At 37.8% G+C, this 13,664-nt stretch overlaps 1 pseudogene; it reads right to left on the minus strand.

The window, feature by feature from the left end:
- Positions 1-6,676: 6,676 nt before the first annotated feature.
- On the minus strand, positions 6,677-12,723 carry LOC125613213 (annotated as a pseudogene).
- Positions 12,724-13,664: the final 941 nt, after the last annotated feature.

The following is a 13,664-nucleotide window of genomic DNA, read 5'->3' on the forward strand; positions in this document are numbered from 1 at the left end:
TCGACTGCTTTCCTCCTCCACATCCTTCTGCCATGATGTATTTCTGCCTCATCTGGGGCCCAGAGCAATGGAGTTGACTGTCTATGAATTAGTCCTCCAAAACATGTGAGCCCCAAATAAGCTTTTATTCCTCTAAAATTGTTATTGTCAGGTATTTGGTTCACAGCAGTGAAAAAGCTGACCAAAACAGACAGGATATTCTATTGAGGGATGAACGCTGAACTGACATCTATCCATCAGTTAAGACTCCTATACATTTTTCTATTTATATTTCAAAACTCACTCATTCATACATTACCTAAGATAATTTTGGTATTTCATGTGATATTTAAGAATTTATGTAATGCCTAGTAAGCCTATTGGACATAATATTAAAATATACTCTTCCAAAGACTGTTAGGCTATATATCCAAAACCTAGGACCCGCACACAGTGGATATCTTCTATGCTTCCCCAGCAATAAACCACGTGTCAAATTTATACACCGAGTGCCCTGTCTTTCCCAATCGATTCCTTTCTTCTCCCATATTGAGAAATCACATGGAAAAAATTTTTTTAGAAATAACCAAGTATTTCAGATGGAAAAGATGAGTAAGACACATTGCTATTGATCAACCATACTTTCCTAAGCGGAAATTTGAAATAATCACAGGATGTTTAGAAAGTCTAAAAGTAACGGATTGTTTTCAAGCACATTTTCAAAAAGTAAACCCACAGCAGAATTTTCTGAGATAAAATCTAATTCTCACAAGGTCGATTAAAAGAGAGGCTGTTATCTTTATGTAGGAGTTGGAAATCTGGAAATTTTCTTTTCCTTCATATTTCTCTTTTTTTCTTATTATTAGACTCATAACCATTGCCTCTGTAACACAATTACTCAATACTGCAAAGGGGAAATGAAGCTGATTTTCCCATTCATTACATGATGTGGCTTGGAGTCCCCAAGGCTACAAACAATGCCACAGAGAAGGAAGAGGCAGAGCTTCCCTTATTTCCATTTCACTCTTAAGTAAATGTGGGCAGCCAAGAATTATGAGTGCTCATAATGAGGTGTTCTTACAAGATTTAGTATGTTTCTAGGCTGCCATCAATATAGCACTAGGCCTTTCATATTCTTGTAAATGGGTCTTTCCTCTTCAAAGATCATTTTAGTTGCTTTTCATCCAAAGATTCATTTAAGCAAGTGCATAACCTAAGGGAGAACAAAAGAATAATAATCCATTTTACCTTCTAATGCACCTCAGCCCCAAAATACTCAACACTAAAAGAAAGACATAAAAAGGTGCAGTTGTTTAGGGATTACAGGGAAGATAACAATGCTTTAAGACAAGGTGGGAAAAGAGCAAAGGACCCAATTATTTAAATGTTTGCTTCATTCCCAACAAAGATGAAAAGATTTCCTTTCCTCAACGAATCACAAACCAGTAGGGAAGATAATATGAACTTTAACGTTTAAAAAAGGGTCTCACACACAGAAGATGTTATTAAATGTTTTTTGGCCAAATTATTTGCCAATAACAAAATTCATATTCTCACACTGCATTATACCTGTGCCAAACTCTGGCTCTACCACTAACAAGCTGTGTAGTGTTGCACAGGTTACTTAACATCTCTGTTATTATAAAATGCTTTGCACAGTGCCTGATACATACATGTAATAGCAGTTAATATTGTTGCCTGCCTCTCCCCGTCATCTGCTGTTACATGTCTCTCCCTTCTTTCCTTGAAGACCTATGATTCTGTCTCAGTAAAGTCACACTTCCATACACACTATATTTCACCTTTCTGAGTTTGTGATCTTCATTCTATCTTGTTCATCTCAAGTGACCTCCCAACCTGATTGTGATCCCTTCACGGGGAGGCGTCGTGGGTTTTTTGCTTTTATAATTCCAACATCTAGCATATTTCCCAGTGCAGTGTAGACTCAACAAATATGTATGCCCTTAAATTAACTGTGTGTAATAATGATAGTGGGAATAAAACTATATACTACCCAAGTGAGGAAAGATTGGAGAATTCTTCACAAGGAATGAATTACAGAAGGTTTTCTATAAGAATAGATGAATTAATATGTGAGCTTTGAAGTTTAAATTCATCAGAGATAGAGGTTTGGTGTGTGCATGCATTGTAGTTGGCTTATGAGAATTAGGGGCACAATCCCTAATGCAAGGTAGTGAGTAGAAGGGCCACTTTCTAAGTAGTGAGCTAAATGAAGAAAAGAATGGAGGCACACATTTATTCTCTAAGCAAAAATATTTTTTCACACTAAGAAAAAGCACAATTTGGATTGTTTGCTTCATTTTAGCTTCTCTCCTACATCAAAAATATTTTTGGAAACTCATAAACAATGAGGAAGGAAAGGACCTTAGCTATTTCTCAGACTTTTATAGTGCAAAAAACAACAAACAATTCTCGCTGCTGTTAAATCCCCCCTTCCATTTTCCAAGTCTCCTTTGCCCCAGCCCATTTCCCATAGCCAGTGGGGACCTCTTCTCAGCCGTAACCTATGCATAGCTTTCCTACTTCATCTTCTGGTGTGAGCCTGTGTAGAAGCTGATCTCAGGAACCTACTCTTCAGGGAAAAGAAAGAATTTTTTTTTTTTTTTGGAATTACACCTGTATTAAAGGTCTATGAAAAGATCAGTTATTTTCTATTAAAGTGAGCAACAAAATGCTCCACTGACAGGCAGATGCAGCACAAGACCTAAGCCAAAGCAAATTTTCTACTCAGTGTGCTGGAGCAAAAAGATCAGCCCTTCTGCAAAACCCATGCAGAAGGTACTTGGTTTAAGAAACAGAAGAGTGTGTGAGAGAGAGAGAGAGAGAGAGAGAGAGAGAGAGAGAAAGGGGTAAGGGAAGGGAAGATAAAAGCTGAAAGATCAAGGGTCAGAGGAGGAGGGCACCAGATAGGGAGTTGAAGTTGAAGCTGTGGCAAAACCTTTGGAGAAACAATATAGACACATACCCTTCCTTTATGGAGAAATAGTCCACCAGGGAAAAGAGAAATCATAAAAGAGTAATCGCCAACATGATAAGCATTATGAAACTAAGATGCAAGGAGGGGAGGGTCATATAAATTAAAGAACATTAATGTCCTAAGGAGTTTAACAAAGGCTTCCAAGTTCTTTTAGAAAGTGTCAATCTGTCAACAGAAAAACTGAGAATCTGACATTCCAGGGAGAAAACTCGAAGTAGGAAAAGGTCTAGAATAAAATCTGGAGTGCATTTGAGATTGAAATTCCAGTGATGCTAAGATTGGGTATAAGAGGTGAGACCAGAATCCAGAGAGGCTGTTCTGAGAAGTCCCTATAAATCATGGTATAGATCTGGATCCATGTCTGAATAGCCAGAGGAAGCCAGTTAAAGCAGTGGAGTGGTGTAATTAGACTGCAATTTTAAGAAAGTCATGTTCCATGTGGCTGAAATACAGAGTGTGGAAGGGAAGTGACAAGAGGTAACACTGAAGAAATCAGCAGAGGCCAGGACACAGGAGAAAAGGTCCAGAAAATTTTTCTCTCCAAAAAAAAGGAAGAAAGGGAATGAAAGAGGAAAGAGGGAAGAAAGACAGATATTAAGACAGTTACACCAAACATCTCTGAGAAGTGTCCCTCTCTCCCATTAAAATTATTCTCTTGACGAAGACTGAGAGTAACTGCCAACACATGGGTCGTTTATACGAGTGCTTCTCACACTTTCCTAAATGAATCTGCTGATGACCTTATTAAATGCAGATTCTTAATCAGTAATGATAGGGCCTCACATTCTGCATTTCTAACGTACTCCCCAGTGAAGCCTTTATGCTGGTTCATGAGCCATACTTTCAATAGCAAAGCCCTGTACAGTTCTAGAACTAAAAAGAAGGTTATTTTTGGCCTTCCGAACACAATAGGAGAGTTTAAAATACAAAACAAGCAAAAAGAGCCAGTAGATTATGCCTCTGTCACTTTACTGCCTGTTTTCATATAACCTGGGTATGACATACTTTCCAGGAAGAGACTTTAGAAGATGTTCAGTGTGTAACTTAATCGGAAGCAATTCAGCTCCAACATATTCCTCCAGGAAGCACCAGTCTGGCCCCCATCTGACTGTGACCCTACACCACAGTGACACCTGCTGGTGAAAGGATAGGTTACATTTTAAACTCGTTCTCTTAAGAAAGCTCTGAGAAAAACTGAATCAAGTGAGGAAAGATTTTTGCATTTGTAATTTTACCTGAAGTGTATCTTCTGGATGTAAAAGGGATCTTAAAATATGAGATGTCTGAAACTGCTTATAAATATTAGGGCCTATATGCTAATAAGTGCTTAATAACCAGCTTTTCAGGGGAAATGAATGCGTGTATGTATGTGTGTGTGTGTGTGTGTGTGTGTGTGACATAAAAGACTACAATGGCAATATGATTATACTTGAAATAACTGAAAAAAACAGAAAGTTTCCACCAAGAAAATATAAAACTTCAAGAAAGAAACAGGAAGTGTAAAGGAAAAGCAAATGAAAAATTTAGAATTAAAATATACAATATCCAAGTTTTAAAAGTTCATAGAATGGACTGAAGGTAAGGATGGAAGAGACAGAGGAAAGGATCAGTGAAATGGAAGGTAAAATAACAGCAATGACGTAACTTAAAACAGAAATAACAGGTTGAAAAAAATGCGCAGCGCCTCAAGAACCTGTGGGGCTGTAACTGCAGGTCTCACTTACGTGTCTTTGGAGTCCTGAAAGGAAAGGAGAAACACGGTGGGGTTGAAAAGACGCTAAGAGAAATAAGGCAGAAAACGTACCAAATTTGGCAAAAGACAAATCCACAGATTCAAAATGGCCAAATGCCAAAAAAAAAAAAAAGCCATACCACCATAATGATTTTTTTAAAAGCCATATCATCTTAATTAAATTTCTTAAAACTATACACAAAGAAGAAAAATATTAAAAGCATTCTAGAATACTGACACCTTACCCATATAGGAAAAAGAGTTCTAATGACAATTGATTTCTTATTCAAAAGCCATGGTAGCCAGGAAAAAAAAAATGTCATAATGTTTTTCAAGTGCTAGAAGAAAAGAAACATCAACCCAGAATCTTATATCCCAGAAAAAAATGCTTGAGAAATAAAAGGAAAATCAGATATGTTCACATGAAGGAAAAAAGAACCTTTTTTTGGTTTTGCCAGAAAACCTACCCTGAAGAATTGTTTTAAGAAGTTCTCTAAAATATAATGAAAAGTATAATAGAAGCAATACTGGAAAACTAGAAAAGAAGAAGAAATACAGTAAACTAAAAAGAGACACAGAAGGAGACCCCTCAAGTTTTCTAATTTATGGTTGCTAATTGAAACAAATAGTATAACACTGTCTGATAAGGTTTGAAATATATATGTTGATATTCAAGACATTTGCACCATAAATTAAGAAGGCTAAAGGGGAACCAGAAATGAAGGATTTCGTTACCTCTCCCAAATTGGTAAAATGACAACAGCAGTAGATTGTGATAATTTCTGTATGTATAATGAAACGTAATAAAGAAGAAACATAATAAAGATCAAATAATACATTTTAAACACTATAGATAATTAAAATGAAACACTAAAATATGTTCACATATGTACAGGCTGAAAAAGAGAACAGAGAAATTAACATCAGAACCAAAATTTACCATAATATTATACTTAGCAGAAATCAGTAAAGGTAACAAAAAATATTCAATATTTATATACAGAAAACCACACAATGGTGAAGAAATAAATCTAAAAAGATCTAATTGAAGAGATTTTTGTGAATTAGAAGACTCAACACACTAAAAATGTCATTTCTTTCCAAACAGATATACAGTTTGAACACAATTCCTAGAAAAATTTCAGCAAGCCCTTTTGAATATATAGACAAGGTTACTCTAAAATATACATGGAAATGCAAAGAAATTAGAAGAGCTAAAACAATTTTTAAAAGAAGAAAAGCCTGGGGATGTAGCTCAGTGGCAGAGTGCTTACCTAGCATATGGGAAGCATCAGCTCCCAACACAGGGAGGAAAGAAAGCAGGAAGAATCAGTCTACTGATTTTAAGACTAATTATGTAACTATAGTAATCAAGACTTTATGGTAAGGCTGAGGAACAGACATACAGAACAATAAATAGAGAACCCAGAAATTGATTCATACAGTGTTTAGTCAGCTTTTTCAGTGCTATGTCCAAAATACCTGACAAGAACAATTTTAAGGAGGAAAAGTTTATTTGGCGGCTCATGATTTCAGAGGTCTTGGTCCATAGATAGCTGGCTCCATTCCTTGGGACCCAGGTGAGGCAGAACATCATGGCCAAAGAGTGTGGTGGAGAAAAGCAGGTCACCAAGCAGCAGAGAGAGCTCTGCACAACAAGGACAAAATATAAACCCCAAAGGCATGCCTCCAGGGAACCACCTCATTCTTCTCCAGCCACACCCTACCTACAGTTACCACCCAGTTAATCCTCATTAGGGGATTAATTCACAGATTGGGTTAAGGGTCTCATAAATCAATCATTTCTCTAAACCTTCTCACATTGTCTCACACAGGAGCTTTTGAGGGGGACACCTCGTATCCTCACCATAACATACAAATATATGCCAAGTGATTTTTAAGTTAAATGTCTTTATTCTAAATAGCTGTGATTGTGGTGCTTGTTTGAGGAAATCAAAACAAACAAGTACACACAACAGTTGATTATTTATTGTTTATCGAAAGCAGTATGAGGTTCCACAACACCAAATAAACCAGTTCTTATGTTTCCCAAAGACAAATTTAACAGCTCCTATTTCTTTAGTGTTTATCAAAATACAAAAGAAAAAAAAAAGTTAGAGGTCATCTTTTTCCTTGGTAAATAGTACTCTTGCAGGGTTATGAAGAGAAATCTACTTCACATGTGAAGATGGAGATGGTCCAGGGGCTATGGATCTAGAACGAGCCAACCCTTACGGCTTGTACATGTTCCCACTAGTGAGACCCCAGCCTCACGTCAATGTATCTGAGCCAGTTCATAAGCAAAGGAGCACTGGGAATTACAGGAGCCCCCATACCAGTGACACACTAACCAAGAGCAAGGATGGAGCCCTGCATCCCCATGACGGTCCCCAGCCCATCTCCTAGGTGACTGAGGTCAAAGACAGCACAATGCTGTGGAATGCAGGTGACCTGAAGATAGGTGAGTCACAGGGATCTGTGACCGTGCAGAATGGTGGAGATTTGTTTCATAGCCATCTCTCTCGGAACCAGAAGGGAATAGCCAATCCGATCTGATGAACTCATATTTCAGGCAGTTACTACAAAACCTGCATTTGGTATAGTCTTCCTTCTATGTCTTCAAGTGTTTTCCCTATCTTGAATTTTTAACTATTTTTAAAAAGTGCACTGAGTTCAGGTTAAAAACAAACCACCAGATGGATCTCCATTCCAACCTAACTAAAGCCCAGCAGCTCCCAAGGCTGGGGCTTAACCACGCACCTTCCCTTTCAGTATTTAACAACAAATTGATTTTTTTTTTTTAAATGTTGAGTAATGTTGCCTGGGAACACCAAAAACTGCCTCAGTGGAAACAGACATTATTTATATTAAATTAAAACCTGGTTGCCGTCAAAGTCTGCACATGTACAGCAATGTGACCAACCCATGGAGCTAGCTTCTGTCACTCAGGATCCAGGTCTGCCACCTGAGAGAAAAGGAGAAGGAGGTGAGGAAAAAGAGAGTGCGGTTGGGGTGGGGGAGGCTTCTGGATCACTTCTAGTTCCAGAACTGAGAGGACAGACACTCCAGTCCTGCCTAGAGCCCACCTCTGCTGGCACAGGTGGCTTGAATGTATCAGCTCCTGCAGTGCACGCTTGTCTGTGATTTGGGGGATGTTCATGGAATTAGGGAGATCCTGTTTATTGGTGAACACCAAGAGGATGGCAAATACCAGGAGGATTACATTCCCAAGCTTTTCCTCCTCCAGTATCTTCATGAGCTCCTCATGGGCCTTGTTCTCTGTCATTGCTATCTGCCACAAGAAACAAGGCTTGGGTGTTCTGGACTGTGGTGGAATCGGTGGTCATGATTTTGCAGTGCTTGTTCATACAGAATCATAGTCTTCCCCAAACTATCCAAACCCATGATGAGGATACACATTTCTTTTTTGCCAAAACAACTCTTTAACCTATCTTGTGCCTAAAGATATTCCCCATGCTTGTGGGGGGCTGGGGCAACACTAGCCACAGAGTCTCAGTGGCTGCTGCGTCAAGCAGGGGATTGGTTTCCACCTGCCCAAGTGATTTTTGATTAAAGGTGCAAAAGTAGTTCAAAGGAGGACAGATAGCTTTTTCAACAAATGATACTGGAGAAATTAAATGTATTTCAACCGAAATTTCATGACTTCTATAAAAATTAACTCAAAATAGAATATGAACTTAAAGATCAAACGCAAGACTATAAAACTTTTAGAAAAAAAAGGTAAGAGAAAATGTCTGGGATCTAGGGCTAGGTGGAAGTTCTTAGACTTGACACCAAACACAATCATGAAAGGTAAACTAATACGTGGTTTAAAATAAAGTTATAAAATGATAAATTGGACTTTAGAATTTTTTTAAAAAATTTGCTCTATAAAAGATAATGTTAGAGGGATGAAAAGACAAGCTACAAAGTGGGAGAAAATATTTGAAAATCATTTATCCAACAAAGTACTAGAATATATAAGAGCTTTCAAAGCTTCACAGTGAAAAATAAACAATGCAATTAGAATGTGAACTAAAGATATGAAGATGCATTCCACAGAAAATATACAAACAGCCAAAAAGCCCATGAAAAGATGTTCAGCCCTACCTATTAGGAAAATGCAAATTCAAACCACAATGAGCTGTCACTACACACTGTATAAGAATTGCTACAATTAAATAGTGAAAATTCTAGATGCTAGTGAAAACACAGAAAAATAGAACTATTCATACATTGTTAGCAGAAATGTTATAGCCACTTTGGAAAAAGTTTGCCAATTTCTTTTTTTTTTAATTTTTTATTGTTGGCTGTTCAAAACATTACATAGTTCTTGATATATCATATTTCACACTTTGATTCAAGTGGGTTATGAGCTCCCATTTTTACCCCATATACAGATTACAGAATTACATCAGTTACACATCCATTGATTTACATATTGCCATACTAGTGTCTGTTGTGTTCTGCTGCCTTTCCTATCCTCTACTACCCCCCTCCCCTCCCCTCCCCTCCCCTCTTCTCTCTCTGCCCCCTCTACTGACATTCATTTGTCCCCCTTGTATTATTTTTCCCTTTCCCCTCACTTCCTCTTGTATGTAATTTTGTATAACTCTGAGAGTCTCCTTCCATTTCCATGCAATTTCCCTTCTCTCTCCCTTTCCCTCCCACCTCTCATCCCTGTTTAATATTAATCTTCTTCTCATGCTNTAGTTTTCTTTCTTTGAAGTGTCTTTGTCTGGTTTAGGTATCAGGGTGATGTTTGCCAATTTCTTTAAGAGCTAAATTTGCAACAAATATTTTACCAAGCAATTGCACATCTGATCATTTATCCCAGAGAAATTAAAACTTATTTTCACACAAAATCCTCTATTAAGCTTAATTTTAAAATATTTAACTTCTCATGGGATACACAAAAGTGTAAAGACACAAGACAAGATCTCTATATGGTCCTCTGTCCTTCACTATATACCTGTCTAGCATATCTGGAATGACATTTAAATTTTGCCTTCATCTGAAGGATAATGGCTAAATTCTGTGCTGACAAAGATTCTAAGGTTCTAGATTCCAGAGTTAGCAAGAAACATCTTTACTATTGATTAGCAGTGTCCTCATGAACATAACCAGCAAAAATAGCATATACAGCCGGGTGCGGTGACACACACCTATAATCCCAGTGGCTTGGGAGGCTGGGACAGGAGGATCACGAGTTCAAAGCCAGCCTCAGCAAAAGCGAGGCACTAAGCAACTAACTCAGTGAGACCCTGTCTCTAAATAAAATGCAAAGTAGGGCTGGGGATGTGGCTCAGTGGCCAAGTGCCCCTGAGTTCAATCCCTGGTACACCCCCCTCAAAAAATGGCATATACAAAGCTTAATATTTTTCAGTTCCAAATTGAAGTATAGGTTTAACATGTTTTATTATGACTCACTTTCTTGCACTTCACAGATATTGAGTTATTTTACAAAGTGAAGATTTGCGGCAACCTGTGTCAATCAAGTCTATGGGTGCCATTTCTCCAACAGCATGTGCTCACGTCATGTCTCTGTGTCACATTTTGGTAATTCTCACAATATTTCAATACTCTTATATCTATTATGTTTGTTATGGTGATCTGTGATTAAAGATATTTGATGTAACTATTGTAATTGTTTTATGGCACCAAGAACTGCACCCATATACTACAGCAAACTTAAATGATAAGTGTGCACATTCTGATGCTCCATTGACCAGCTATTCCCCTTCTCTCTCCCTCTCCTCAGACTTCTTATTCCCTGAGATACAACAATATTGAAAGTAGGCACATCTATAACCTTATGATGCCTCTAAGTGTTCAATTGGAAGGAAAAGTAGCATGTTTCTCTTTTTTTAATCAAAAGCTAAAAATGATGAAGCATAGTAAAGGAAGCCATGTTGAAAACTGAACTTCACAGAAGAAGATATACAATCAATCAACAAGCATATGAAAAATGTTCATCATCTCTAGCAATTAGAGAAATGCAAATCAAAACTACTTTAAGACAGCGAAAGAAACACTCAGTGAGGTGAATAGAGAGCCTACTAATTGGGAACAAATTCTTACCACACTCATGTCAGATAGAGCACTAATCTCTAGAATATATAAAGAACTCAAAAATCTCAACACCAAATAAACAAATAACCCAATCAATAAATGGGCCAAGGAACTGAACAGACACTTCTCAGAAGAAGATATACAATCAATTAACAAATATATGAAAAAGGTTCAACATCTCTAGCAATTAGGGAAATGCAAATCAAAACTACTCTTAAGATTTTATCTCACTCCAGTCAGAATGGCAGCTATTAAGAATACAAACAACAATAAGTGTTGGCGAGGATGTGGGGGAAAAGGCACACCTATACATTGCTGGTGGGACTGAAAATTGGTGCAGCCAATATGGAAAGCAGTATGCAGAATCCTGAGAAAACTGGAAATGGAACCACTATTTGACCCAGCTATCCCACTCCTCAGTCTATACCCAAAGGACTTAAAATCAGCATGCTACAGGGACACAGCCACATCAATGTTTATAGCAGCACAATTCAAAATAGCTAAACTGTGGAACCAACCTAGATAGATGCCCTTCAGTGGATGAATGTATAATGAAACTGTGGTATATATACACAATGGAATATTACTCAGCAATAAAAGAGAATAAAATCATGGCATTTGCAGGAAAATGGATGGAGTTGGAGAATATAATGCTAAGTGAAATTAGCCAATCCCCAAAAAAGAAATGCTGAATGTTTTTTCTGACATATGAGGCTAATTCATAGGAGGTTAGGAGGGGGAGCATGGAAGGATTAGATGAACTCTAGATAGGAAAGACGGGTGGGAAGGAAAGGGAAGAGGATGGGGGTAGAAAACATGGTGGAATGATATGGACATCATTACCCTAATGGTGTGAATATACTTTGTATATAACCAGAGATAGGAATATTGTGCTATATATGTGTAATATGAATTGTAATGCATTCTACTGTCATATATAATAAATTGGAATAAAAAATAAATTTTTAAAAATGGCAAGAGAACAATAATAAAAAGTGAAGCTTTGAAAATAGGACTGGACTGCTGCAATCTCATGATAAAACATAGTGGAGTTGCTTCCTACAGAGGCACAAGGAAAGTGTTTCTCATGGAGGAATCTACCTACTACTGGTGATGATGCTGAGAATGTTGTTTAAGGACAACAAGTGATTTAGAATATTACATAAACCTAGTTGGCAAAGTTACAGCATTATTTGAGAGAATTAACTTACTTTGAAAGAAGTTCTATTGTTAAAATGTTTAAATTGGTTAAAATGCTATCAAACAGCATCATATACTACAGAGAAATCTTTAATGAAAGGAAGAATTAATCAATATGGTAATTTGGGGGAAGGTACTAGGTATTGAACCCCCAAGCACTCTACCAGTGTACTACATTCCCACTCCTTTTAATTTTTCATTTTGAGGATGGCCCACTGAGTTTCCAAAGCTGGCCTCCAACTTCCAATACTCCTGTCTCAGCCTCCTGAGTCACTGGGATTACAGGTGCATACCACCATGCCCAGCTCAATGCAGCAAACTTCATTATTGTGTTAGTCAGCTCTCTATTGCTATGACAAAGTACCTGAGAAAAATAGACTTAAAAGGAGGAAAGATTTATTTTGGCTCATGGTTTCAAAAGTTTTAGTCCATGGTGGCTTGGCCCCATCACTTTAGGTCTGTGGTGAGGCACAACATCATGGTAGGAGCATGTGGTGGAGCAACATTGCTCAACTCATGGCAACCAGAAAGCAGAGAGAAAAACTTGAAGAGGTCCCAAGATCCCTCAAGGACACATCCCCAGTGACCTCACTTCTCTCCACTAGGTCCACTTCCTAAAGGTTCCACCACCTCCTAGTGGCACCACAGGCTGGCAACTAAGCTTTTAGTATATGGCCTTTAGGGGACAGTTCAAATCCAAACCATAAAAATTATCTTTATTGTAACAAATTACCACAGCCATCCCAACCCTCAACAACCACCACCGTGATCAGTCAACATCCATCAACATTGAGGCAAGACCTTCTGCCAAAAAAAAAAAAAAAAGATGACAATTCACTACAGTCTCAGAGGATCATTAGCATTTTAGTAATGAATTATTAAATTAAGGTATGTACATTTTTTAGATACAATAGTATTATAAACTTAATAGATCCTACTATTGTGTAATTGTAACTTTTATATGCACTAGGAAACCAAAACACTTGTGACTCACTTTACTGTAATACTTGCTTTATTGCTGTGATTTGGAACCGAGCTCACAGTATCTCCAAGGTACACCGACTTGTTAATCAGGAATACTCAAACCAAGGAGGTACTATCAATTACCGAGCATACCTCTTAACAGGCCCTGTGCTTACTATCTGACTTCTCCATTTGCAAAGTCCATCCTGTTCTCGGAAGTAATTGACTACATATTTCAAATCAATGAGTTTTCTCTTTTGACTAAAGAATCTCACTTGTGCAATCTTTTCTCACAAACATCTTGATGCTGGTGATGTCCTAGAAAATTCAACTCCAAAACTTGAAGCAGGACCCCTATTTTCTTTCATCATCTTGAAAGTCAAGCTAAAGGGTCCTAAGGCCATGTCTTGTCTTATTTTTAGGAAGTGCCTTTATCCTCTTACATTCCAGGAAGTAGTAGAGGGGAGCCATAAAACGGGGTGTGAGCTCTCCCTTCCTAATTGCCCACTGTCTACACTCGCATCACCCCAACATGCTGGCAATTACAGGAGTCTCTTCAGGCTTCCAGAACTAACAGATTCCATTTCCCCTCTTAGCTCCTTTGCCCGGCTAATATTATCAAGAATAAATAGAGTCAAATTAAAATGTCCAGGTCTTGATGTGCTTATGTTTTTTAAAGAGGGAAAGAAGCCAGCTTCTTAAATCCTTCACCACTGAGAA

This window comes from Marmota marmota, unplaced genomic scaffold (genome assembly GCF_001458135.2).
Source record: "Marmota marmota marmota unplaced genomic scaffold, marMar, whole genome shotgun sequence".
NCBI lineage: Eukaryota > Metazoa > Chordata > Mammalia > Rodentia > Sciuridae > Marmota > Marmota marmota.